At 35.5% G+C, this 27,599-nt stretch overlaps 1 long non-coding RNA gene across 1 annotated transcript in view; it reads right to left on the bottom strand.

Moving 5' to 3' along the window:
- LOC105475609 (uncharacterized) overlaps positions 1–27,599 on the bottom strand; it is a 765,655-nt gene that overhangs the window by 53,613 nt on the left and 684,443 nt on the right. The window contains exon 5 of the long non-coding RNA XR_011622191.1: positions 15,408–15,515. This is a non-coding gene — a long non-coding RNA (uncharacterized lncRNA). The remainder of the gene's footprint in view (positions 1–15,407; positions 15,516–27,599) is intronic.

The raw sequence follows: 27,599 nt of genomic DNA, 5'->3' as shown, positions 1-27,599 counted from the left end.
ATAACATATGTACTTTTATGCATAGGCACTCAGGTATACTAACAGCAGTCACATGGGCATAACAGTTATGAGCTCTTTATTCATAAAGAAATAGATCAAAAAGGGAAATGTATAAATGAATATTACTATGGTTGATAATTGTGCACAACCCAGCTTAAAACTGTGGTCATCTGAAATACCATAACTAACAACCTAAGCCTTTTGAGATTGATCAGAAATGGCAATCAGCCAGCACTGCATATGGAGTCACCTAATGAGCCTCTTGATCTTGATATAGTTTATCTTTCATAAATGCATATGTACAAAAGGGCATTCTTCATTGATTAAGGACATTTTAATGTACATATACAATGATTACAAACAAAGTCAATGTTGTAGTAATGCATTTTTATGGAGTCAGATTTGCAAAAGATGCATAAACTCAGAACTCTTTAAAAGTTTCTGTACAATTTATACCTCCAGTTTTGAAAATGATTCAAATATAAAATTCATAGCATAGTGAATGGTAAAAAAAATAATGCTGACAATTTAAGCGAGTGGGAAAAAAAACTTAAAAAAGAAAACAAAACAAAAACAAAAATCTAAAAAAATTCTACCTATGAAAATGTGAATTACAGGGATAGATTATGGGCAATTGCACAGAGTTAGTCCATAAGAGCTGGCTGCTTTTACAGCCATGAACTACATATTGAATTCTTGCATCACAATGAAGAGCTGCTTTTTTGCTTTTAGGACACTACTCTACTTGGAGGATGCATTCACATTCTTTTTTTTTTTTTTTTTTTTTTTTTTTTTGACGAAGTCTTGCTATGTCGCAAGGCTGGAGTACAGTGGCACAATCTCGGCTCACTGTAACCTCCACCTCCAGGGTTCATGAGATTTTCCTGCCTCAGTCTCCCAAGTAGCTGGGACTACAGGTGTGTGCCACCGCGCCCAGGTAATTTTTGTATTTTTAGTAGAGACAGGGTTTCACTATGTTGGCCAGGATGGTGTCAGTCTCTTTACCTTGTGATCCGCCCACATCGGCCTCCCAAAGTGTTGGGATACAGGCCTGAGCCACTGTGCCCAGCCCACGTTCATTTTCTATGTGGCACTGTTCTTTTTGAAATTCTTCTATGATTCTATATGCACTGACATAGCATTCTCTATTAAATTTTCCCACCTCCTGTGCCTGTGCTATGCTGTTTCAGGTATATGGAAGACAATTTCAAACACACTAGTATACTGACCACAAAATTGGTAGAAACGATACTAGTGATCAAACAGCAACACTGCTGTGTGACTTCTGATGCTACCATGAACATAATTTTCAAACCAGTCAGTAACTTCACTGGTTTCTTCAGGCAAATGAAGCTTTAATTCATTAAAAGCTACCAGAATGTCGGCCAGGTGCAGTGGCTCACGCCTGTAATCCCAGCACTTTGGGAGGCTGAGGCAGGCAGATCACAAGGTCAGGAAATCGAGACCATCCTGGCTAACATGGTGAAACCCCGTCTCTACTAAAAATACAAAAAAAAAAAAAAAAAAAAAAAAAAAAAAGCTACCAGAACGTCATCCGTCATCAACTGGAAGGAACACTAATTGAGGCAAATGATGTATTTTAAAACTAAAGTTTTTATTGTTGCTGTATTACATGGCCAATCTACTCATCTAAATTTTTCACCAAATGGATTGCGTTGAGAGGAAAACAGACAAACTTTACTGGTAATACTTTGAAATTCATTTTTAAAAGCCTTGATTGCACTTAATTCCAAATCTGTCATTATGGTTTGGGGATTCAGTTGAAATCCATTTTCTTCTGTAAAGTCCACCAAATCTTCAAATAAGTGTTTATAGAGTGCTTCACTTTTTTCAGTCATTAATACGTAGAGGAGATAAGTTCTAGAATTTTTGAAACCAACAGGGGTATGAATTGTATATAGTTGGTGAAAACAGTAGGGACAATTTTGAAAGTGTCATCCATTAGCCAAAGTGAAACATTTGCTAGTTTTTCCATGTTAGACTTAGTGGTAAATTTAAGAAGGATATTTTCTTTGACAGTCAAATCTCCAATCAAGAATACTTCACTATTTAATGTGTTTTATAACAATGGAGAAAGTTCAATATCAGCAAGTGTCTTTGGTTCAGAAAATTACTGAGTTTGTCCTACTGTTTTTCTTCTCCAAAGAAGGGCATTTTTGAGGGCAAGCATGACACTATGCGTGAAGGGGCAGAAGTTGAATACGATTGAATAATTTGTCAGGGGAAGATTTCTTGTATATTTCTCCTGACTTTTCACTTCTGTGATCTTCAAAACACTAGCTGCACTTGTATTTGGAGGGTGATTCTGGCTTACCAATTTTTTAAGTATATGCTGTCTCTGTGTGATGGTTAATACCGAATGTCAACTTGATTGGATTGAAGGATACAAAGTACTGATCCTGGGTGTGTCTGTGAGGGCGTTGCCAAAAGAGATTAATATTTGAGTCAGTGGGCTGGGGAAGGCAGATCCACCCTCAATCTGGTGGGCACAATCTAATCAGCTGCCAGAGAATATAAAGCAGGTAGAGAAACATGAAAAGGAGAGACTGGCCTAGACGTGAAAAGGAGAGACTGGCCTAGACTCCCAGCCTACATCATTCTCCTGTGCTGGATGCTTCCTGCCCTCAAACACTGGCTCCAGGTTCTTCAGTTTTGGGAGTCAGACTGGCTCTCCTTGCTCCTCAGCCTGCGGACAGCCTATTGTGGCACACCTTGTGATCGTGTAAGTTAATATTTAATAAACTCCCCTTTATCTGTATAGTTTTGTCCCTCTAGAGAACACTAGTATACCCTATGAAAGTCTGGTTATTGCTTGGCTGATGCAATTAAGCAATTTTCTGCCTTCCCAGCACCAATAATTATCTTTTAAACTTTTGTATTTCACTGTTAAGTAGCCTTGTACCCTTATCATAGCCTTTTTGCAAGGGAATGATTTCATAAATCTCTCCATTGTGTTGTAAGAAATACAATCAAGAGTGATATTCAGCTTCCCCAACACCAAATCTGTATTAGATAGGGTTCCCCAGAGAGACAGAACCAATAGGACATATACACATAAATACATGGGATAAGACTTATTAGGGGAATTGGTTCACACAATTACGGTAGCGACAATATATTAAGCCCATGACAAGTCATCTTCAAGCTGGAGACTCTGGGGATGCCAGGAGGGTGGCTCAGGTCTAAAGTCTTGGAATCTGGGCAGCTACTGGTGTAGCTGTTTTGGAGTCTGAAGCCTCATGAACTTGCAGTTCTGATGTCCAAGGCAGCAGGAAAAAAGTCTGTCCTGGCTCTCAGAGAGGATCAAATTCATCTTCTGTGTTTGTTCTTTCTAGGACCTGGTGGACTGAATGATACCGTCCCTCCAACATTGAGGACAGATCTTCCTCACACATTCCACTCAGACTCACACGCTAATCTCTGGAAACACTCTCACAGACACACCCAAAATAATGCTTTATCAGATTTGGAGGTATCCTTCAACCCAGTCCAATTGACACCTAAAATTAAGTCCACAAAGCCACCCCTTTTCAATTTAGCACCCATACGCATCTCCTCAAACCACACTTAACTTCCAAATACAGACTATCACAAGGCAATAGTTCCACCTAATACGATGCTACTATAATGTGATTATGATTTTCAGGATTTTAGACTTTAGAAATTTTACACTTTAGGGATTTTGATTTTTTAGAATTTCAAGACTCAGGATTATGGCATTCAGGATTGTGTCTTTTGTGATTACGATTCACACTGGAAAACGTAGAAAACACTTGTCAGAGAGCATCTTAACAGAAATAATAACCTACAGATCACATTTGGCAGGTTTCCAAATTAACCACATGGCGATGGTCTTGTGATTAATAGCTGACATCCTTTCCTGAGTAAAAAATCTTATTGTGAGTCCCTCAAATGGTTATAATACTGATGAATACGTAACCTATTGACATAGAATATGACACTGGTTTTTTTCTGAATCATGAAGTTTTGCTGATTATCTTGCACGTGCAATATTTTAGCCTGTATGTTGTCATCTGTAGCCAATGACTGTCACCTCTGTATTGTGCCTTCCAATAAAAAAGGACAACTTTGGTATGAGGAGTCCCCCTTCCTTCTCCTAAACTTTCTTATAAAAACATAACAACTTGCAACAGACTTTGGAATACGCCTGACTTTGTTGGTGTGTCTTCCTGGTTTGATCTTCACATTTGGCTAAGCTTTTATCAAATTTTTTCGGCCTCAACAGCCTTAATTTTGGTCCACAGAAACTTTCTCTTGTTTCTCTTCTGTCTTAGTGTTTCTGTGACTCCCGCATTTCCCCATGGTGTATCATTTTATTGTAATTGAAACACAGTGATTGGTTTTTGGTGTTTGCAGGTACAATCTTTGGGGCAGAAAATTCCAACAAATAAAATTCCAAAACCCTGTGATACTGTCAAATATATTGGGTAAATGGTGAACAGTTTATTCTTGATTTATACACTCTTTGGTGAGGACTTTTTGTGATATTGCAAGAGATGATTGAAAATAGCAAAAAATAATCAGTTAGCAATTCAACTTACTCTTGGTTATAAGTATGTTTTTACATTGATCTGTTAAATCAATTGCTAGGGATTTCAGTATTCAACTGATAAACATATACATACTGGTCACTGTGTATGTGCTATGTGATTAGAGAGATACAAAAGAAATAAAGAAAACATAGGGTGCCTGATCACTGGTAACTTGAAATTCCTGCCAGAAGACAAAACTAGCATAGATAAGACAATAACAGAACAATAATTTGCCAAAGGGAAAATATATATTCTGATTTAGTTAGAAAAGGCTTTAATTATTTCTGTAGGCAGACAGGAAAGAGGAAAACCCTCTATGTTTGGGAGAGCAGAAGTATGTAGTGGTGAAGAACTGTAAAGACAGTTTAAGCAGTAGGACAAACAGGCAGTCACCCTGGGGACCTTTGCATAAGTGGAGCTGAAACAACACTCAGGAGGAAAAACACCATTGAAATACAAAAAGATGGAGAAAACTGTTTTTTCTAGACTTTCTTTTGGAGAGAACAAACACTCCATGTTCCTGGAAGAGTACTTTAATAAGAACTGGAGTTGCTATGAATGATCCTTAAACTTAGTTCTTCAAAGGATAGATTTAGTAGGTGTCAGGGCTTGTTTGTAGGAGGGGGATTGTAAGTTTGAGACAGAGCTAAGTTGCTTGGGACAATAGAAAAGAGTGTTTTTCCACCCTTCTCTGAAAGTGCACCTGGTTTCTGCTCTGGATAAAAGTCACAATCTACTATTTTATGAGGTTATTAAATTTCTAGCATGATTGGGGCAACCACAGTTTGTCATTGTGCATGCTTTGGTCTTGATGCTATTCTGGATGAATGTGGCAGGCCACTATTGTAAAGACCAAGACTATTAAGGGAGAAGGAATGTATGACACAGAACTTAAAAGCCGGGCAAAATGAGTTGTTGGTATTTGTCATATTAAGAATGATGATAGGCACTTGGAAGGAGAGTAGAGTAGTAGTTTTAAAAAGAACATGGGCAGAGGGAATGCCAAGACAGAGAATAGCTATAAAGAGATTGGTTTTAAATTATATCATTTATTTAGATGTCAGATGATAAAAAATTTGACAAAAATAATGACTATTAGAATGAAATGGGAGAGATAAACACAAAACATTGTTCAACTGATAAGTAGTAGGGCCCAGAAACAGTGCATACAAATAGAGCGAGGAATTGAAGATAATTTTTTTTTCAAGTTTGGTTAAGAAGATTCACAGAAATATTTGGAAAAAGAGAAAATTTGGTGAGAAATTAATGCTACACTTTGAATATATGCAATTTTAGGTTGAAAAGGGAATATTTATGCTGTTTTTTCTAATGTCTACTAATTTGTTATAATACTTACATAATTTGGCAATTGTACAATTTAAGAAAAGAATGATACCTCACAAGTGAAAAGTAGTTGTAGGTAAATTCTAGGATAAATTGAACATGAAGTAGTAGTGTTGTATAACTGTTTTTAAATTCAACTTAGTATAATTGTTTTAAATTTCTATCTTGAAAAATGATAAACTTTAAATGATTATAGAAAGAGTTAAAATCATGATAGCTATTCACCATTTGATGACTGTTCTGTTTATGTCCCTAGTTTTTAAACTGGTAAGGAAACCACAGTAAATAAAAATAAGATGTAAATAAAGATGATTAAATTATATCTAATTTATTTTATATAAATATATTATGCTTAATTATTACTATAAATACAGCTACAAATTACTTGTAAACTGGTACATTTATATCTGTGTGATGAATCCTCAAAAGAAGATTTGCTGGCTCAAAATGTGTGTCTTTTTAATTTTAGAAGACTACATAATCTTACCCACAGAATGTGAGTACTTATTTCCATATGTAGCCTATTAAAGCGTTTTCTTTCTGCCTATGCAAATTTGATGTGTGCAAAATGACACATCACTGCATTTCTTTGACAACTAGCTATGATAAGCATTCTTTTATGTTTATTGTCTATTTGCCATTTCTGTTTTTCAAAAGACCTGCTTATATTCTGTGTTTTTTTTTTTTTTTTTTTTGGAGGTTTGTCTTGTCCTCATCTTATCATGAATATTAATATTTTTATTTTCATACTGTTAAAACAATTTTCTTTTAGTCTATTTCTTGTCTTTGACTTTGATACTTGTGTTTTTTACTTGATTTTTTTAAAAGAGTCAAATTTATAATTTTCATGTCTTTCAGTTTTTGTTTTTCTGTCTGGCAAAAGTTTATGTTCAACTTAATGTTAAGCAAATATTTTCCTATTTTTTTTTTAATTTTACAATTAACTTTTTTCATCATTTAGAACTTTATTTCATTTAGAATTTATGTTTGTTTATATTGTGAAGAAGTGACCCATATATTTTATTTTGGGGTGGATGGCAATTACATAAAACTATTCAAAAAATTAAAGATCTTCTTAGTACTCATTAAAATGCCAAATATATAATATATTAACTTCTCAGATAAGTCTATTTCTCTAAAATCTGTTTCTAGAATTTCTAGTATGTTCACTAATTTAGCTATTTATTCTTGGATTAATTCCATATAGTTTTGAATAAAGATTTATAATACATGCTACCATATTGTAGAGTTAATTATACCTCATTTTTTCCAAAACTTTAAAGCAATTTTTCAAATATACTTGCTTATAACAAATGTAGAATCAATTTTTGAAACTCCTTTCCCTGGAATTTCTCTAAGGATTTTGATGAAAATTGCATGAAATTTATGTAATAGTTAGAAAAGAACATATTTTTCAGTTATTCTAAGTTTCCCATTCAAATCCATTTTATATTATATTTTTATGAGTTTTTATATGTATTATATCTATCTTCTTACATTTACACTTATGAATTTTATAATTTTGGTCATGAGATACAGAACAACAGATTTTGCATCAGACACAGGACCACCTACTAACAGCCATAGATTAATAGGATTAAAACTAAGACTGTCTATCAAGGTGACTTTACTATTTGATCATCTGCACTAACAGAACACTATTATTCCAGGAAATTTTTGCTCAAGATAATAACATTGAGAATAATTATGTTATTTGTTTCAGAGATTTCCAGAAATTTCATTTGTTCAAATTCTATGCAACTTGGTCTCATTAGGATAAACAGCCTCCTTTTCAGAAACATTAGTTGTTTACTTAGTTGAGTTTTACTGTTTACGATTTGCTTCAAAACTGTTATTTTGCTTTTTCCATCAATTCTAAACTATTATATGATGAGTCTACTAAGAGTCTATGGAGGTTGTGGTCTCCCTTAATGCAGTAAACAATTAACTTGGCTTTACTTGATGAAAATTATTTTAACAGACTCGTTGGCCAGTTGACAGTCAACAGTTATCGTGGTTTTCTTTCCTATTTCCATTTTTAACTGCCTAATAAGAATATTTTAAAAAGTTATTGGGTTATTCACCTACAGTGCTAATCTCTTCTATTAAGTCTAAAATTTTCGGAAGAATCTGTTGGATTTTTTTTCCAAAGCTAATCATATAATTGAGAAATAAAAATACTGTTTTTTTCCTCAATTTCATATGTTTATGCTTATTCAAAAAGAAATCCTGCCCTTATTTTATTACAAGCAAGGTGAATGAATACAGTGGTAGTAATCATCTTCATATTATTTCTGATTTTCTTTGGATTGTCTTTATCGTTTCATAGTGTAAAAAATATTTAATATTAATTTTTATAGTTTTTGCATCTTAGTTTTTTTCTTAGTCTTATTTTTCTTAGAGGTTTTGCTAGAAATGGTAAATAAATTTTAGCAAATGTATTTTGGCATCTATTAATATAATCTTATGGTTTTTAAAAATCTTTTCTTTTTCAAATAATGTTAAACCTTTCCCAATGTTGAATAATGCTTGCTTTACTAGAATTATAATTCAGTGATGTGTTTGATTTAATTTTTGAAGATTTTAATAACTTTATTTTGACATTCTTGAAGTTGCCAATATTTGACTACTTTTGACCTAAACATGACGATTTTATATGGTTCAACCTAAATAGTAAGTATGAAATAACCATTAGATATGATGAGTCTCTTTTCCTGTATTTGACCTTGAATTGCTCTCTACCTGATGTTAATATTGTACTCCATTTTCCTTTTGTTTGTACTTGTATGATTTGTTCATTTTCTTGTTTTCAATCGGTCTTTGATACATTATTTTACATGTGAGACTTCTAAATGAATGCTGCTTGAGTTCCTTACTTTATTCAATCTTACAGTATTTGCCATTGCCTAAATAAATTCAACTCTTTATATTCACTGTGATAAATAATACTTAAAATATTTTTATTATATTTTAAGCTGATTATTGAGTGAATTTTGTTTTATTCCCTTCACTTCCAACTTGTTTTTCCTATGCTGACTTAAGTTTCTTTCTGTTCCTCCTTTTCTCCCTGTTTTAACTTAGAAATACTATTGTATTGCACATTCTATTACCAGTTACATTCCCATTGTAACCACATATGTAAATATATATCCACCATCTGAGCAGCATTCAATAATTACTAGCCTGCACAAGACATTTCACATAACCAAAATCTCTACTGAGGAAGATGTTTGGGATGCATTTATTTAATACTACCACGATTCCTAGGTTTAAGGAATTTTTATTTTTGAACTATGAAAAGTCTTTATTTTGAGAATCGTTATTTAATACTTTTGTTATAATTCTCAGTCACACAGGTTTATATATATATACACACACTCAAATTTAAATATATATAGTATATATACACATATGTGTGTGTATACGTGTGTGTATACACATATACACATTACACATTGCTATATACACATATAAATATATACACATTGCTCTCCACTCTTTCATTTAATTTTTTTTCTTTCTTTTTTTTTTTTTTTTTTTTTGAGACGGAGCCTCGCTCTGCCGCCCAGGCTGGAGTGCAGTGGCCGGATCTCAGCTCACTGCAAGCTCCGCCTCCCGGGTTCACGCCATTCTCCTGCCTCAGCCTCCCGAGCAGCTGGGACTACAGGCGCCCGCCACCACGCCCGGCTAGTTTTTTGTATTTTTAAAGTAGAGACGGGGTTTCACCGTGTCAGCCAGGATGGTCTCAATCTCCTGACCTCGTGATCCGCCCGTCTCGGCCTCCCAAAGTGCTGGGATTACAGGCTTGAGCCACCGCGCCCGGCCAATTTTTTTTCTTTTACTCTGAAACTTTGTTCTTACTAATTTGTCATTTGGTAGGAGCATGTCTAGTATTTTCCTCAAGAGTTATGAATAATTACAGAAAGTATGCACTTTATTTCCTGCATGACAGAATGTTTTTTTTTTCTTTTTTGACCTAAAAAACAGCTTTATTCGACTTTTTGTTTTGTTTCGTTTTTGTTCGAGACGGAATCTCGCTCTGTCGCCCAGGCTGGAGAGCAGCGGCGCGATTTCGCTCACTGCAAGCTCCGCCTCCCGGGTTCACGCCACTCTCCTGCCTGAACCTCCCGAGTGGCTGGGACTGCAGGCGGCCGCCACCACGCCCGGCTAATTTTTTGTATTTTCAGTAGAGACGGGGTTTCACCATATTAGCCAGGATAGTCTCCATCTCCTGACCTCATGATCCGCCCACCTCAGCCTCCCAAAGTGCTGGGATTACTGGCATGAGTCACTGTGCCCGGCCCTTTGACTTTTTATAAAAAATACAGTGATTATTGAGAAAATAAAACACAACCTTTTCCTCCTTTGTCTTTAGATTTTATAGCATATTAAAAAAATATGAACAGAAGTATAAATCTTAGGGTGAATAGGTAAAAGTTGTACTACTGATAAAAATGAGATCTGGGAAGCAAGGATGGGAACTGAGCTGAGGTTTTAAAAAAATTCTGAAACTTTAGAAATAGTTATCCTTATGATAATAAGAATTGTAAAGCCTCTATCTTTATAGTAATAAGAAAAATAAAAGAATAACATCTCTGTTTGGAGATGAAGGGATAAAGTTAAACACAGCAGAAAAGGCAGACCCATTTGATTTTTTTTTTTTTTCCTATCATCTTTTCCTTCATGGAAAACAGTCTTCAAATGATATAATTTGCCAGGCGCGGTGGCTCACACCTGTAATTCCAGCACTTTTGAGAGGCCGAAGTGGGCGGATCACTTGAGGTCAGGAGTTTGAGACCAGCCTGGCCAACATGGTGAAACCCCATCTATACTGCAAATACAAAAATTAGCCGGCCGCGGTGGCAGGCACCTGTAATCCCAGCTACTGGAGAGGCTGAGGCAGGAGACTCACTTGAACGTGGGAGGTGGGGAGGTGGAGGTTGCAGTGAGCAGATATTGCATCACTGCACTCCAACCTGGGAAACAAAGCGAGACTCTGTCTCAAAAAAAAAAAAAAAAAAAAAAAAAAGATATGAAGATATAATTTGATATTTACTTGCTTAAAGTTAAATTGAGACTCAAGTTCGCCAAGGAGTAATTATGAAGTCATTTAGCAGCTCTCACTGCTTTCTTGTTTCAGGCCTAGACACTGTTTAACTTTGTGTACTGGTATAACTACATGTGATAACAGAATCACTTCAATAATTACCATCTTAATGTGAAGTCTTGGAGACATGCCAAAGCACATACGTCTATAATAAAGAAACTATAGACAAATACATCTGAAATTTCTTGTAAACAAAAACTTCTAAAGCGGATTGCTAGAATATAGTTTTTTAATATTTAGAAAAAGAAATTGATCATGACTAGGGAGCAGGAAAGACTTATGAAACATTATAATAATCAACCTCATTTAAAAATTTTAATTGTATTATCAGGTGTCTGTAGGGAGAATGCTTTTTGTATGAATATTGTATATACATAATAATGTATGCTAATTTGTAGTTTTAACATATCTCTGTATTTTGCTTTTATGTAAGAGTTATATCTTTGCTAAGAGTAGGATTTGAAATTAAGTTTTTTCCTCGCAATAGAATATAAATGTAAATATTTTGCTACTTAGAGTTGAAGATAAGATGAGAAATCGGCTTCTAGTCTAACTCCCCTGTCTTTGTTTTTAGTTCTTTGTGTCTGAAAGCCTGTAAAATCAGCTTTATCTTTAGAGTTCAGTTATTTTATAAGTTGTGTCTAGATGTATTTTTTTATTTATTATAATTTGGATTCGGTAATTTTTTTCCAAATTGAAAACTCGACTTGATACTCAGCTATGCTGAGGTCTTACTGTAGTCTTCTTACAACAAATAAAATATTTAAAGCATATAGAAATATAGAAAAAATTAGTAAAATTTTGAATATATAATTTTGCTTTATTTTCTTCCTCCTGTTTTGGCTTGTTTAGAAGTAAAACATTAGAGACTCAGTAGCAACACTAAGTTATTTTCTTCCCCTTTTGAGAGAAGAAATTGTTATCCTCAATTTGTTTGTTATTCCTATGTGGGATTAATCTGTCTGTATATTATGTATGTTATGTATACACAATAAAAATATAATATTTTATGGTTAAAAAATTTGTGTGCGTAGTATGATCATATATTTATAATCCATATACTTGCTTTTTTCATATAATATTAGGTTTTTGAGATTTATCCATGTTGATTCATGTGTCAGTATTTCATTCATTTTAATTCAGTATTGAGCTACATGAATAAATAGCAATTTAAAAATAGGCTGTTCAAATTTTTTCTGCAATTCTGAAATACATATTCCTGAACATGTCTCTTTATAGATATGTGCATGGATTTTTCTTACGTGAGTGTTTCTGTATTGCTTTTCTGTAATCTTTGCCCACATTTTGTATTAACTTTTTCTTTGGGTTTAACTTTTTCTTCTTGTTTTGTAAATGTTCTTTATATTTTTAGGTACTAGTCCTTCATTATTTAATGGAATATTTTTTCTTCTAGTTAATGTGTTTATGGTGTTTACATCAATGATTCGTGATTTTTCTTTGCCTGCCCGTAGGTATAATTAATCTCAGCATAGCACAGATAGGTTTTGGAAACTTTCAGGCTGTGAGAGCTTTCTGGAGAGCTTTCTGTAGGTTGGTCAGGTAGGAAAAACAGAATATTCTACTGGGCAATAGTGAAAAACTCCTCTTGGTTTAGTCATCTTCAGTACTAAGCAGAAGAGATATGACTCTTCTTGACCAATGGGTCACAAATAAGTCAGTTTATGAGTACACCTTCTTCAAGATTTTGCTTATTAGCTAAATAGGCTCCTCCCAGAGAAAAGCAAAGTGCAAAAACCATTTTCCCCCTCCACAACAGATTCCATCAGTGTCTGCCACCAAAGCTCTCAGCGGCCTTAACCCAAAGTCCGTTGGTCTATTGATTGCCTCCCAGGCATTACCAAAATGAAATACCTAACTGTGCTTTTCTCTGGAGTATTTATCAGCAAGATTAATTTATTTGTTAAACCTCTTTAACAAGGAGCTGAGGAGGATGGGGCTGCGGATGTGAGCTCAGGTGGCCATTTTCCCAGAACCCTCTACTCCATATCCTGATTTCAACTTTTTAAGAAATAAATATGTATTAAAGGTGCCTAGAAATATTTTATCTCATTATCTTCAGGCTCATTATCTGCTTTCCTCTGACTTCTGAGCTTTCCCAATTTGCAGTAATGAGATAGAAATTAATCCCAAACTAGCCATCTTTGTTTTTTCTTATGATTGTACCCCATTAAAAGGTTTGAATTTTAATGAGGTTGCCATTTTTGACACAATAGTGTTCTGATTCACCTGTGGGTTCCTGTTACCTATAGTGACACTCTATGCGATTACCCTGGAGACTTGAAGTGATGAGCTATAGGAGGATGTTTCTTAAAATAAGAGAAAAAGAGTAGAAGAGATTGGATTCTAATTCCATGCTTCCCCAGTTCTATTGTGCATATGAATCACTAAAACCATCCTTTTTAAAAAATGCATATTTTGGGATACCGTTTTTGTAGGGTTAAGAAATTCACAATTTTTAATGAGCATCCAAAGAGTTTTGATATAGATGATTTGTAGATTAAAGTTTGAGAATCACTGCTTTGAGGAATGGCATTGAGCTTTGTTTGAAGGGTTCAAAATTTTATAAAAGAAAAAGAGATCTGAGCAATGGAAACATTAGGTCATACAGATGCAAAATTTCTCCATCCAATTTGTATACAGGCACTCCTGAGTCTGAGAATCACTGTACATATGTATAGGGTACATTCTAAACTACTCATATAAGTATAAAAAACATATTCCTATTTCTTCTATAAGATGTTTATGTACATATTTCTACGTCTTCTATAAGATCTTTATGTAAAGTTGGTTTCTTCTTGCATATGGTCTATATTGTTCACTCATTCACTTATTCATTATTTACCTTGGAATTACCTTTGAGCGCCTCTGCGATGATGACAGAATAAGAGATAGCGCAGTGCTAAACACACATTTCTCCTTATTCCCATCGTTTCCCAGCCAATTCTTTCTGCAAAATCCTACTCTTTTAATAGGTCTCAAGGAGGAAAGGGGGATTTTAAGGCCGTGTAAATTTGGCAAGCATTATATATTCTCTTCTGCTCTGACATATTCACAATGCATATCAGCATGTTAAAAGGCTCTGAGAAACACTGTTGTAGAATATCTGATCCTTTGTCACCATACTTTCATTCTGATTAATTTAACTTAAAAATACACTTTTAGGAAACATTTGTGTTTAATGGGTGTTATGGTCTCAATGTGTCCCCCTAAATTCGTATGTTGAAAACGTAATCTTCAATGCAACAGTGTTGGCAGGTGGGGCCTTTCGGGAGGTGTTTAAGTCACAAGGGTCTTCCCTCATGATGGAGTAATGCCATTATAAAAGGGCTTTTTGCCCCTCCACGTACTGCTATGGGAGAACACAATGCCCCTCCAGAGAATGTAGCATTCAAAGGCCATCATGGAAGCAGAGAGCAGCCCTCACCAGACACTGAACTGCTGGTATCTTGATCTTGAACTGCCCAGCCTCTAGAGCTGTGAGAACTAAATTTCTGTCCTTTACAAATTACCCAGTTTCAGGTATTCACTTACAGCAACATACAATGCACTAGGACAACGGGTCTTTTACTTAATTCAAATGAGTTTGGTGATGGTAAGAAGAGTGCCAGCTCTACAGGCTCAGATTTTGTTTTATTTTTGTCTTCTCAGTGTTCAGTTCAGCATTTAGCTCATAGTAATCAAACAAAAAATTTCCTTAACAACCATTTGTTGAATAAATGAATATATCACATTTGTGTGGGGGATGTACACTACCTTGAAAAGAATGTAAAATCCGTAAGTGGCAAAAGGGAAGAAAGTGGCAGTACTTAACTCCATCACATGGAATCAGCTAGTGTTTGCTTGAACAATTCTGTGGATGGGAGTTCTGCTATTGGCTAATGTCATTTTCGTTAAAGAGAATAATCTTCATATTACAGTACAGTGAAAAACTTATATAAAAATAGCTTTTATGATTGTTTACCACTGGGAATTATCTTTTGGAAACCATTAGTAACCTGGTGTCAAAGTTGAAATCTTGCAAATATCAAAGAGCAGAAAAACTCCAAGTCATAGAATTGACGTGTGAGCATGACAAACTCTGGTCAAGTTCTTAAATGGATTAATAAACAGACACTTTATGAATCTAAGAAAAGAATGCAGTGATTATAGTATAAATTTACTAGAAACTAATGCCAGATCAGACTCAGTTCCTTTTTAGGCAGTGTTTATTTGACTAGAAAATCTGGGGAATGCTCTACTCTAGATATATTATAGCTTGATTTTAGAAAAGGATTATTTACTATTCTTATCGTTAAACCTTAAACAAGCTCCTCCATCTCTCCCACTTCCTTCTGGCCCTTCTTCATCTCCCCCTTCATTACCTCATTTTGCTCCTTTTAATTCTTCTTGTCACATTTCCATGTGGAATGGAAATCCTGTTTGGAATTACTTCCCTTTAGATCTTCCCAGGTAACTCAGATTTGTGAAATCTAAAATGGAAAGAGTAAACTTCACTCTTTGATACATTGGAAATTAGAGGCTTTCAAATACATTATAAGACAAGTTCTGTAATTTTGAAAAAGAGTTTAACAGTTCACTTAATTGCTGTTAAATTAGCCAACAAAGTGAAACATTTTTTGGAGTGTTATTCACAACAGTTAAATTAACCGTTCAATTATTTGAGCTAGAGTAAACACATAAAAATATATCAGCATATCAATTTTCATAAATATGTTTGCACATAGAATTATATTTCCTTGCCCTCTATGAGCAGAGTTAATTACACATATGTGAGTTCTAGTTGAAGAAAGCCCAATGCACCAGAACGTCAGAGATTGCTGATTTGGGATTTCTATTCTTACACTACTAATGCATCTGAATATCCCTTTTTAATCATTCATAGTTTTTGCATATAAAATTTTTAGAAGTAATTTAATACCTTATTCACTTAATAAAGATATTTTGTATTATCATTTTAAATAGGTAGTTAAGAGTCACTATAACTATATCAAAATATGATTCAACTTATAATTGCCTTATCATGTCACCTCTCAGGGAGGATTTGACTTCCTGGAGTGAACTAGGAAGCTGCCCTTGCAATCGTATCAGTTTATTTGCTCCCATCACACTCCCTAAACTCTCCTTTGGTTCCAAGTAGCTCCTGCATATTTTAAGATAGCATAGAACACTAGTTAAGATTCACAGTGGACTCCAACAGATTTGAAGTCATACTTTATGTATGTCACTTACTGTAATAGTGGATTTTATGCGTTAACCTCACAGGACCACGGGCACCCAGACATTTGGTTGAACTTTATTCTTAGTATGTCTTTGAGGATGTTTCTGTATGAGAATAACACCTGAATCTATAGACTGAGTAAAACAGATTATCCTCCTCCGTGTAGGTGTGCCTCATTTAATCTGTTGAAGGCCTGAATAGAACAAGACAGGCTAAGAAAGAATTCTGTCTGCCTCTATGGGAGCTGGGATATCTCTCTTCACATGCCTTCAGACTAGGACTCTGACCAGAACTTACGCCACTGGCTCTGTTGCATTTTAGACCTTCACACTCATATTGGAATTATATTGGCTCTCCTAAGACTAAAATTCTTAGCTTCCATAATTGCATAAGCCAATTCCTTATAATAAATCAATACTCTATCTAGCTACCTATCAATCAATCATTTACTCATTCATCCACACATCCTAATGGCTTTGTTTCTCTGGAGAACATTGACTAATACAATGACTATTTATTTTATTTGTGGCATGTGGCATTTTCTTTAGTCTTCAGTTTTTTGAATCATAAATATGGGGTATACCACTCAAAATCTGCCTAGCACTCTGCCCACACTCCAGAACTGAAGTTCTTATCCCGAAATTGCCTGGCAGGGTGGCTGCTGCTGACTCACAGCTGAGTCCCCTTCTGGAGACTGCCTCTGACCTCGCCCAAGGCCTCAACCCTTCTCTGGTGCCACCCACATCCACTACCTACCAATGAGGGTGTATATGTCCTCAGCCACTTTGCCACAATTTGCACAACTCTGCAGGGTTCTCCCAGCTCCAGTGCTCCATTCAACTAGAAAGAGCTGAGACTTGTGATCATACCACAGTACAACTCTTTCTTATCTTGCTAACCCCCTTCCATTACAGATGTTAATCTGGAGTGCTCTTCCCAATAAACTTCCTGCATTCTAATATCTGTCTCGAACTTTACTTCCCAGGGAACCTGATCTGTCGCAGTACTTCTCTCACAGGGATAGCTGTGAGGTTTAAATAAGGGAAAATCTTAATAAATGTTACCTGCTAATATCAGCATTATTAATAAGGATGTATTGAGCTGTACTTTCAGCCCAAATACTTTTATAGTTACAGTCAGATGCTCAATCTTAGTATCAGATTGGTGAGGTTTGAAATCTGATTCTATCACTTATTGGCCATGTCAAAACTTGCTTTACTTTCCTGTGTCTCCGTTTCTTCATTTGGAAATGAATAAAGGTAATTCCACATTACGAAGTTATTTTGTGGGTTCAATGAGACAACTACATGTAAAGGGCTTAGAACAGTGCCTGGATCACAGGAAATTCAATAAATGCTAACTGTTATTATAACTCCTATAATCATTATTCTCTACTTAGCCCCAATGATGTAACAAGATGTCTCTGCCAGAGAAGTCACTTCAGGACACCTAGAGTTTGAGACATCAACTCCAGAAACTACCCTAGATTATTTCTTTCTTTTTTTTTTTTTTTGAGACAGAGTCTTGCTCTGTCACCCAGGCTGGAGTGCAGTGGTGCGATCTAGGCTTATTGCAAGCTCCGCCTCGCAGGTTCATGCTATTCTCTTGCCTCAGCCTCCTGAGTAGCTAGGACTACAGGCGTCTGCCACCACGCCCAGTTTTTTTGTATTTTTAGTAGAGACAGGGTTTCACCAAGTTAGTCAGGATGGTCGCGATCTCCTGACCTCGTGATCTGCCCACCTCGGCCTCCCAAAGTGCTGGGATTACAGGTGTGAGCCACCATGCCTGGCAGATAGGTTATTTCTGATTCAAAATGAAACGCCACAAAGGCAGAACTAATTAAGCAAGAAAAAAAAAAGTGAGAATTTGAGGGGAAAAAGGTAGTTATAAAGACCATCCTTATTCCACAAACTTTTATGTTTCTTGGTTTTTGTTGATTTTTGTAATATTACCTGCTAATTTTAAGCAGGTAATTTAATCTTGTTCTTTTTTCCAGATAATTTTGACTTCAATAAAATTAATGGTATGGTGGCTCAGGAAAGGTCAGTTTGAGTATTTTTCTTTTTCGTTTTTTTTTTTGAGACGGAGTCTCGCTCTGTCACCCAGGCTGGAGTGCAGTAGTGCGATCTCAGCTCTCTGTAACCTCCACCTCTCTGGTTCAAGTAATTCCCCTCCCTCAGCCTCCCAAGTAGCTGGAATTACAGATGCACACCATCACACCTGGCGAGTTTTTTTTTTTTGTATTTTTAGTAGAGACAGGGTTTCACCATGTTGGTCAGACTGGTCTCGAACTCCTGACCTCAGGTAATCCGCCCACCTCGGCCTCCCAAAGTGATGAGATTACAGGCGTGAGCTACCACGCCCTGCCAGTTTGAATAGATTCTAAGTCCTGGGACAGAATAGTATGCTTGGAGGAAATAGGGGAAGAGAACTCAGGACCGCAAAACTTGCATCTAAAGTTGACTCTCTCAGGCATGTGTCTTTCATTAAAAACTTTGGTTTAGAAAATTTGTTTTACTTATTTTTAAATAAACTTTTTATTTTGGAATAATTTTTGGTTTACAGAAAAGTCACAAGTACAGAGTGCCCAAGTTCCCTTCACTCTGTTTTATTCTAGTGTTCATAACCACAGTACATTTGTCAAAAGTAAAAAATTAAGTTTTCCACAATACTAGAGACATTATTCATATTTCACCAGTTATTCCACTCTTGTCCTTTTTAGTTCCAAGATCCAATTAAGAATACAATATTGCACTTAGTCAATTGTCTTGTCTTCTTACTCTTTAGATTTGTATTAGCTTCTCAGTCTCTACTGGTTTTTCATGAGCTTTAAAGTTTTGAAGAATACTTTTTAGTTATTTTCTAGAATGTCCCTCCATTGGGGTTGAAACGATGGGTTTTTGGGAAGAAAATCAGAGAGAAGAGATGTCCCCCTCATTGCATCATATCAGGTGGCACATGACATCAATATGACATCCTGGTGATGTGAAATTTGTCACTTGATAAAGGTGATGTAGTTGTTCCCTATTTCTGCTGTAACAAATTACCACAAGTTGAATGGTTTAAAATGACACACATTTGTTATCTGATAGTTCTATAGGTTAGAAGTACAACATGGGTATCACATGGCTAAAATCAAGGTGTCAGCACAGCTGTGTTCCCTTTTGTGGGCTCTGTTTCTTTGCCTTTCCTAGTTTCTAGAGGTTGCCTGCATTTCATTAGCTCATTTACCTCCATCTTCAAAGCCAGATTCAAAACTTCTTCAAATGTATCCCTGATTGATCTCTTCATCCACCTCCCTCTTCCTCTTTAAGAACCTTTGTGATTCTATTGGGCCCACCTGGCTAATCCAAGATAATCTCCCTATTTTAAGGTTATCTGATTAGCAACCTTAATTCTTCTTTGCCAAGTAACATAATATAATCACAGGTCTAGGGATTAGGACGTGAGCATCTTAGGGGAGAATTAGTCTGCCAACCACAGGTAGTGTCTGAAAGGTTTTTCTACAGTAAAGTAACTATTTTTCTCACACGTATTTTTGATTCTCAGTTTCCTTATCTGTGGAAAAGAGGTGATAATCATGTTTGCCTCATCCAGACTGCTTGGAGGTTTAAATGACTGTAGTGAAAGTATCTGGCATGGGGTCTCCCAAATGGCAGCTGAAGCTGAATCTAATGGCTATCACTCTCTTTCTATACCTTCTTCCTCCAAGGCAGGAATATGATTATTCTCAACTGCGAAATAAGTGTTCTTAATTTTGTATCACTTTTATTTGGGTACAAAATGTGTGATATCCTCATTGGAACCAGGGAGGAGAGCACATTTTTCAAACTGTATCTAAAATATAGTAAGCTCTTTACTAACAATTCTGATGTAATCAAGGGGCTATTTACTCGTTTGTAAATAATTTTTATTTATATGAATATTCATTTATCCTGCATAGGGAAATGGACAAGGTAATATTAAATAAAGACTACTTATTAATGATGCACTTTGGGTAAAAACAAATATAGAATTCACCATGAAACAGGAATGTCCTTATCTAATAATGAAATGCTTTCATTTTTATCTACGATTTTACAATGTACAAGTTATTTCCCTGAAAATATTCTAAGATTTCAATATTTGCTAGAGTGGAAGACAGAAAAATACAGTGCACTCATTAGTGCTGCACTTAGAAGCAAAAACTGTTCACTTGTTCTTGGTTGGCAAAACTAATGGAGCTCCTTTACAATACTCAAACTGGACTTTAGTTTGTGGGCAGTGCAATACAATGATGAGTTGGTATTGGGGCTCAAGTGCCTATTCTTTCTATTCAATAACATAAAGATAAACACTAAGTATTAAAAATAAACTTGAAAATTTTAAATATTAAAACACTAACTATGTATGTAAACTATTAGACTTAAAGAAAGGACTGAATTTTATTTTCAGATAAAGGAGGTGGGAAAGGAAAATGGATTTTTATTTGTCTTAATAAACACTCAGTGGCAAATGAGGTTTAGAACTTTGTAAAAAGGCTACATCTGTCCTGCTATGTATCTTTGTAACTTTAGGAGTCCTGCTCCTTCAGGGAGGAACATGCCTAGGTAGGACCTACTTGATGGTGACAGTTGTTTAATAAATACTTGTTGATGAACTGAATAAGTACAGGTGCTAAGGCATTTTTTGATTTACGGGGTGCTGTCCAGCCATTTGTGGTTGCAGACACCACCCTTACCCTCCCTATTGAAAGTCTCAGGATGTTGTAGGAGGCAAAAGCCCAAGTTAGTGGATAGAGAAGGGAGTTACATTTCTGCTTTGTCACTTTCAGTTACATGAACTTGAACAAACCACCTTACTTCTCTGGGTCTGTTTTAATAATTCTTAATACAGCTGGACAAGATTAGTGATGTTCAAACCTTTATAACAATGTTTTTTCAGGCTGACCCTTTTTAGAAAATGGATTTTTTTTTCCTGAAAAGCCCTGTATTGAACACATGTGGTCCAGTAGAAGTAGAGCAGAATGCTGGCCTTTCTTTTCAGACAGACTTTGGATTTCTTCCTGAAAACCAGGGCATCCACAAAACAGTTTTAACACCACTGAAATGAAAAGCTTCTAACAGTACTTTCATCTCTAGAGTTGATCATCAGTCACCCAGGCCAGCAATTCTTACACATGGAATTGTGACTCTTTGCTGAATCAGTTGTATTACTAGTTGTGTTTATTGGCAAAAGAAAATCCAGTTGCTGAATCAACTTAATAATCTCAGTGGATTAATGCAATGGATCAGTTCTCTATTGCTGATTATTCAGCCACTCCAAGTTCAGTGACTTACCAGAGAAATTTGTTATTTTTCACGATTCAGCGGTCTGCTGGGCAGTTAATCTGGTCTGCAGTGGCATGGCTGATTTCTTTTCTTTCTTTCTTTCTTTTTTTTTTGAGACCGAGTCTTGCTCTGTTGCCCAGGCTGGAGTGCAGTGGCGCGATCTCGGCTCACTGCAACCTCCGCCTCTCGGGTTCACACCATTCTCCTGCCTCAGCCTCCCAAGTAGCTGGAACTACAGGCGCTCCCTACCAAGCCCGGCTAATTTTTTGTATTTTTTTTTTAAGTAGAAACGGGGTTTCACCGTGTTAGCCAGGATTGTCTCCATCTCCTGACCTCGTGATCCACCTGCCTCGGACTCCCAAAGTGCTAGGAATACAGGCGTGATCCACCGCGCCTGGCTGGCATGGCTGATTTCTGCAGCAAGCTGCGTGTCAAGGTCAAAATTAGAGTCACGCAGAAGAAGGACAAGTCCAGAGTTACCATTAAGAGCAGCATGGCTTCCGACTGGTAATCAATACTTTGCTGTAATGTAAGTATTACACCTAAAGGTTACTTCATACTTAATGAACTGTAACCTAACTTGTTGTGTAAAGTAGTAGACTATAACCCTCTCTTGTAATGAGTAGTCGAGTCTCAGCCAATCACAACAGCCAAACTTCAGTCAACCACTCCCAAGAAGCCAGCTATTCAAAGCAAGATCAAATAAGACAAATGCCCAGCTGTAACTAATAGAGCTGTTTCTGTACCATACTTCCGTTTTCTACACAACACTTTCCTTTCCCATCCGTAAATATTATCCAACCATGTGGCAGCCTTGGAGTTGCTCTGAACCTATTCTGGTTCTGAGGTCTGCCCCATTCTGGAATTGGTTTTTGATCAAGTCAAAGTTAATTTGTCTAGAGTTTTTCATTTAACAGATGGCATCAGAAGTGGGATGCAAAGTAGAGCTTCGGGGGACCTCAGGAGCACTGACTGACCAAGCGAGACACCTTCCAGGGTCATCGTGTCCATTGGTCACTTGCAGCGACTGGGGATCATGGGTAACTTATTTCTCCGATTCTGAAGTTTCATGGACCTGTGTTTTGAGCTGAGTTTGTTTAGGCAAATTTTTGATCTAAATTGAGTTCAGAAGTTGGCGTAAAAACTGGAATGGGTCCAGGATTGGATCAGATACAATAACTTACTAGATTGGATCCCGTTAGAGGCCTCAAATGTCTGACCAGACCAGGCAGAAACAGGCAGTAAACGGCAATCACTGCAGAGGGTACGAACTCTGCTTTTGCAAATTTGCGGGAATTTTGTGTTCGATTCTCTTTGTTTTTTTTTCACTTGCAAGTCTAGCTAGAGAAAAATCACTGACAATGTTGATCAAGGGGATCTCAGAACCAGTGCCAAGGTTCAGCATAAAAATGGGATCCAGAATTTCTGAAGAACTGAGTGCTCCACCTTCCAGCTAAGCCTACCTTTAGGTGTACAGTTATTAGGCCTCAAAAGCAGAGAATACTTACAAAAATGGCATAATCTTACTAAAGAAAATAATTTAAAATTACAGTGGAACATTCAGAATGAACAGCACTGTACTTTAACAAGTGCATTTAAAAATGAGGGCTCCCAAATTAGGCTCACCAAGGGACTGCTACTGACGTGCAGAAACTTCTACAAAAATTTCAGTATTTTTATTGCCTCCTTTAAAAATTGCTTCAAAAGAAAAATAAAAAGCTTAAATGACTACTTGTTAAAAAAATAAACTCTGCTAACATTTGGCTTAGCTACTATCCCATCCCAAAGGTGAAAAGAAAACTGCATACAGTATTTATAAAAGGTGGCTCTCAGGTAAAGTAGGCTTTCTTCTTTTTCAGAGGTGTCCATGCTGAGTCCAGGCACAGAAGACACTTTTTGGTCCTATTTGTTAATGGCCTCCACCCTGAACTATGTAATTTTAGTTAAGAAATAAAAGCTAAGTCAAAAAGCTCTCCTACTGAACTAAATCAGTCATCAAAATACAGTCATGCGCTGCTTAACAATAGGGATACATTTTGAGAAATGTGTCATAGACAATTCTGTCCTTGGGTGAACATCATAGAATGTGCTTACACAAACCTGGATGGTATAGCTTACTACACACCTACGCTGTATAGTGTAGCCTATTGCTCCTTGGCTACAAACCTGTATAGCATGCTATTGTTCTGATGCAATACAATGCTGAGTATTTGTGTATCTACGTATAGAAAAGGTACAGTTAAAATATGGTATTATAATATTATGGAACCACCATCATACATGCAATCCATCATTGACCAAAATATCCTTATATGGCATTGTACATTGTCCTTACATACACTGTCCTTCTGTAGAATTGTACAACTTTCTGGCATTTAGCTGGCTATTTTGAAACCCTTTTGTAAAAAAAAAATACATCTATAAAGAAAATATCTATTTGTAAGAGTTTATATCTCTGTGCATTAGGAAGAGAGGAATGATTGAGTAACTAGAAACTCTTACAGTGGAAAAGGCATTGGTTTAAATTTACATAACAAGCCTTATCCTTGTTTAAGTTGCTTTTCGTGGCATCTTATTTTAACTAGGTCTTTTCCTATGCCCTCCTTCCTTGGCTTTGGCAAATGATGGTATTTAGGCTTTAGGTAGAAAGTGGTGTTTGGAAAAGATGAATGGGCCCTTAGAAAAATGGGTGATGGTTTGTGACAATATCTGTCTGGTTATGACAAAGTCTCCTTTCCAGCGATAAAAGTTAATCTTCCTTCATTGCTGGATCTCCCTGGAAAGAGAATTAATGACAATTGAGTTTCTTGGGAAAATCTGACAGGTGCAGGGAATGTAAAAAGCCTTGCTTTGCTTACCTGTATTCATAGCAATAGCATGATAAAATGACATTATTTTAGGGTGGTATTTCCAGAACTTTTTCAATGACTAGCTTAGCTTAATGAGCAATCCTCGCATAATTCTTAAGAATGAGTAAATTATCCGAATGTAAATGGCATAAAAGTTTATAAATGAACATGTCATAGTTTCAAAAATATTTTTTCAGCAACGTAAAATCTTCAAGTCATGTTAAATTAACTCATTAAATATCTGAGTCATATCTAAGTCTAAGTTAAAATATTGAAACATTAATTATTAAGAACAATTTTAAGTTTATATATTTTAACATGTTTTTATATGGTATAGAGAAGCTAAATATATTTGGGTTTATTAATCAACATAAAACACTGATTAAACATATATTTCTCAAAATTATATAATGGCTTTGATCTACAAATACTGTTACAAAACAGTTCAAAATTGCTTATATTCTAGGTTCTTCACTGGAAATTAAAGTTACTAAGAGTTAAAATTTTAATTAATGTATATAATTAAAACTGCTAAAAATAAGGGTAACAATTCTGTATGCAAAATATATAATAAAAAAACGAAAAATATGTTTTTGGTGAGACAGGTTATAAAGGAAATATAAAAGTGTATTTTCTTTTAAAGTAATTTTATCTCACTTAGACATTATTTAAACATTGCTTCAAAATAAACAAATAAAAAAGTGATATAGATAAAATTGAATGGACATAGAAAGTTTGAGAAAGAAAAAAATAGTTAAAATCTTGTGTGGTTAAACTAAGAATAAATAAATTTGTTATAAGAGTTTTAAAAATTGAGTCTTAAAAGAAGACTAATATGAAAATAAAATTTAGCTTTCTGTTTTAAGCAAGATTTTTGTGTTGTATTAATAAGAGATAATAAAAGATTTTTATTCACCTTTTGAGTAAACTGCAAAAACAGAGAGAAAGAGAGAATGAAAGAGAAAGAGAAACAAATATTCTGTGCTTTATTCTGACTTTATTAGGTCTTTTGATTATTTGGAAAACCGAGTCTCCTCTTTATCAAAGAGTAAAAGTTTTTATTTTTCAAGATGTTTTAATTATCATTTTGGTTAAATGACTATTATTTTACAGCAACATGTGATCCTATTTTGGTTAGGTATTTTAAACCCTTAATATATTTGGTAGACTTCCAAAAATCAAATTTTAAAATCAAAATTAAGTCTTTTTGATCTCAAATTAACTTTGAGATGTTCCAGAGGGCCCCTGAAACATCCAAAAGAGATATATGAAAACCACTTATATGCTATGTTAACTTATATGGAAAGTATTATTAAATAAGAAATCATACTTAACCTTTTTAGCTTGAGTTATAGTTGTATAGATATGTTATTAATACATGTTCCAAAATTGTATAAGCTTGGGATATGTTATCAGTCATTATAGTTATTACATTAAATTACTGTGGGCCATAGAAATAACCAAATTTCCTTGCCAATTGCCTCTTTAACCATAACCATTTCAAGTCTTACTGTCTATAGTTAATTGTTAATTCTGATTTTTTTTCAGAAAGCTCTTTATAAGCAGTTATAGTCTTAAAGTTTTATGTCTTCAAGGAGGTTCATGGAAAGACTGGAAATGACTCTGACAAGCACAGGTTGCTGATAACCTTAAGATCATACCATTGGACTCAGTAAGAATTCCCAGAACTCTAATGAAGAGACTGACTGGCTCATAAAACTGCTAACTCAAGCAGTACAAGAACTAATTAAATACCAAGGAAATACTTTGGCAGATTTTCATGCTAAGTCAGCCAGTACTAAAATTGCTAAGACATGCAATTTGAATGAACTCCATGATCACGTCAAATTACCTGTGTTAACCCATTTAATAAACAGTGCTATGAACCTGAATTACAGAAACAATGTTGATATTTTAGAGAATATAAATCCAGTGTTAAGCATGGATTCATGGAGAGCCTGGACAGCCACCTGGTCCCTTCTGAGTACTTAAAACTTCCATTATTAAAAACTATGTACTTCATGATTCATCATAAAGAGACAAAATGATCAAAATTATATTAAAAAATATGGTGTGGTGACTGTTCTAAAATTGGCAAAATTACTTATGACTAATATTTGTTTAGTCAAACCCTTAATTTTGTGAAGACATTCACAAGTTCAGGTACATTTCTGCTGCCTAATGGTCTATTTGAACATTTATAGAAGAATTTTTTTCAATTGTGATTTTCAATCCATGTTTTCTGGTTGGATAGAAGCTTTTCCATGAAAGAAGGCTAATGGTATAACAACAGGTAAAATGGTTATTAGAAAATGTGTTTCCCTCATGGGACATTCTTGGAGAAATTTCCAGTAATAGAGGTACTTATTTTACTGGACAAGTTGGAAAACAATTAAATAAGGTATTACAGATACAATAGCATTAGGTAATGCTAACTGAATCAACAAGATTGTCTAGGTCAAAGGCACTTCCGATTGATGACAATAAGATGCACTTTCAGTAGAACATATAAGTTGACCCCTGATGACATAGTCATTGAAAGGCCCATGCTTCTAATAATAGAACCTAATGTATTTCCTGATTTCCTAAACTCTAAAATCATGAAATGCTACAAGACTTTAATACATTATTCTAATGTGTGCTTTCACAAGGTAACGTACCCTTTTCCTGATCCAACAACTGAGGAAAATCAAACCCTTCATGATCTAGAACCCAGAGATTGGGTCATCTAAAAACATATTCAGAGAAAGACTGCTCTTGCCACCCACACTGCAGCAAAATGTCAGGGCCTCAAACCTTCAGTGCACATCTCACAAGCCAAAAGGCCCTCTCTAGACTGTAGGAACTGTACACTCACTGAAGACCTTAAGATAAAGCTAGTCAGGGAAGTTTCCAGAAGCAGAGGCAGCTTAGGCATGAGGAGCTGTCCCAAGATCATGGATCAAGACTTCTCTGCTATCATGAAACTCTTACTTCTCTTAATTTTTAATTTTTTCCTTATGCCTACCTCTTGTGCTTGGCAGGTATCTTAGTCCATTTAGTGTTGCTATGGAGACATACCTGGTACTTGGTAATTTGTAAAGAAAGAAGATTTATTTGGCTCATGGCTCTATAGGCCGTACAGGAAGCATGGCACCAGCATCTGCTCCTGTTGAGGGCCTCAGGCTGCTTCCACTC

Source organism: Macaca nemestrina, chromosome 4 (assembly GCF_043159975.1).
Source record: "Macaca nemestrina isolate mMacNem1 chromosome 4, mMacNem.hap1, whole genome shotgun sequence".
Taxonomy (NCBI): Eukaryota; Metazoa; Chordata; class Mammalia; order Primates; family Cercopithecidae; genus Macaca; species Macaca nemestrina.
The sequence above is the reverse complement of the archived record's forward strand: the minus strand, read 5'-3'. Positions and strand labels throughout refer to the sequence as shown.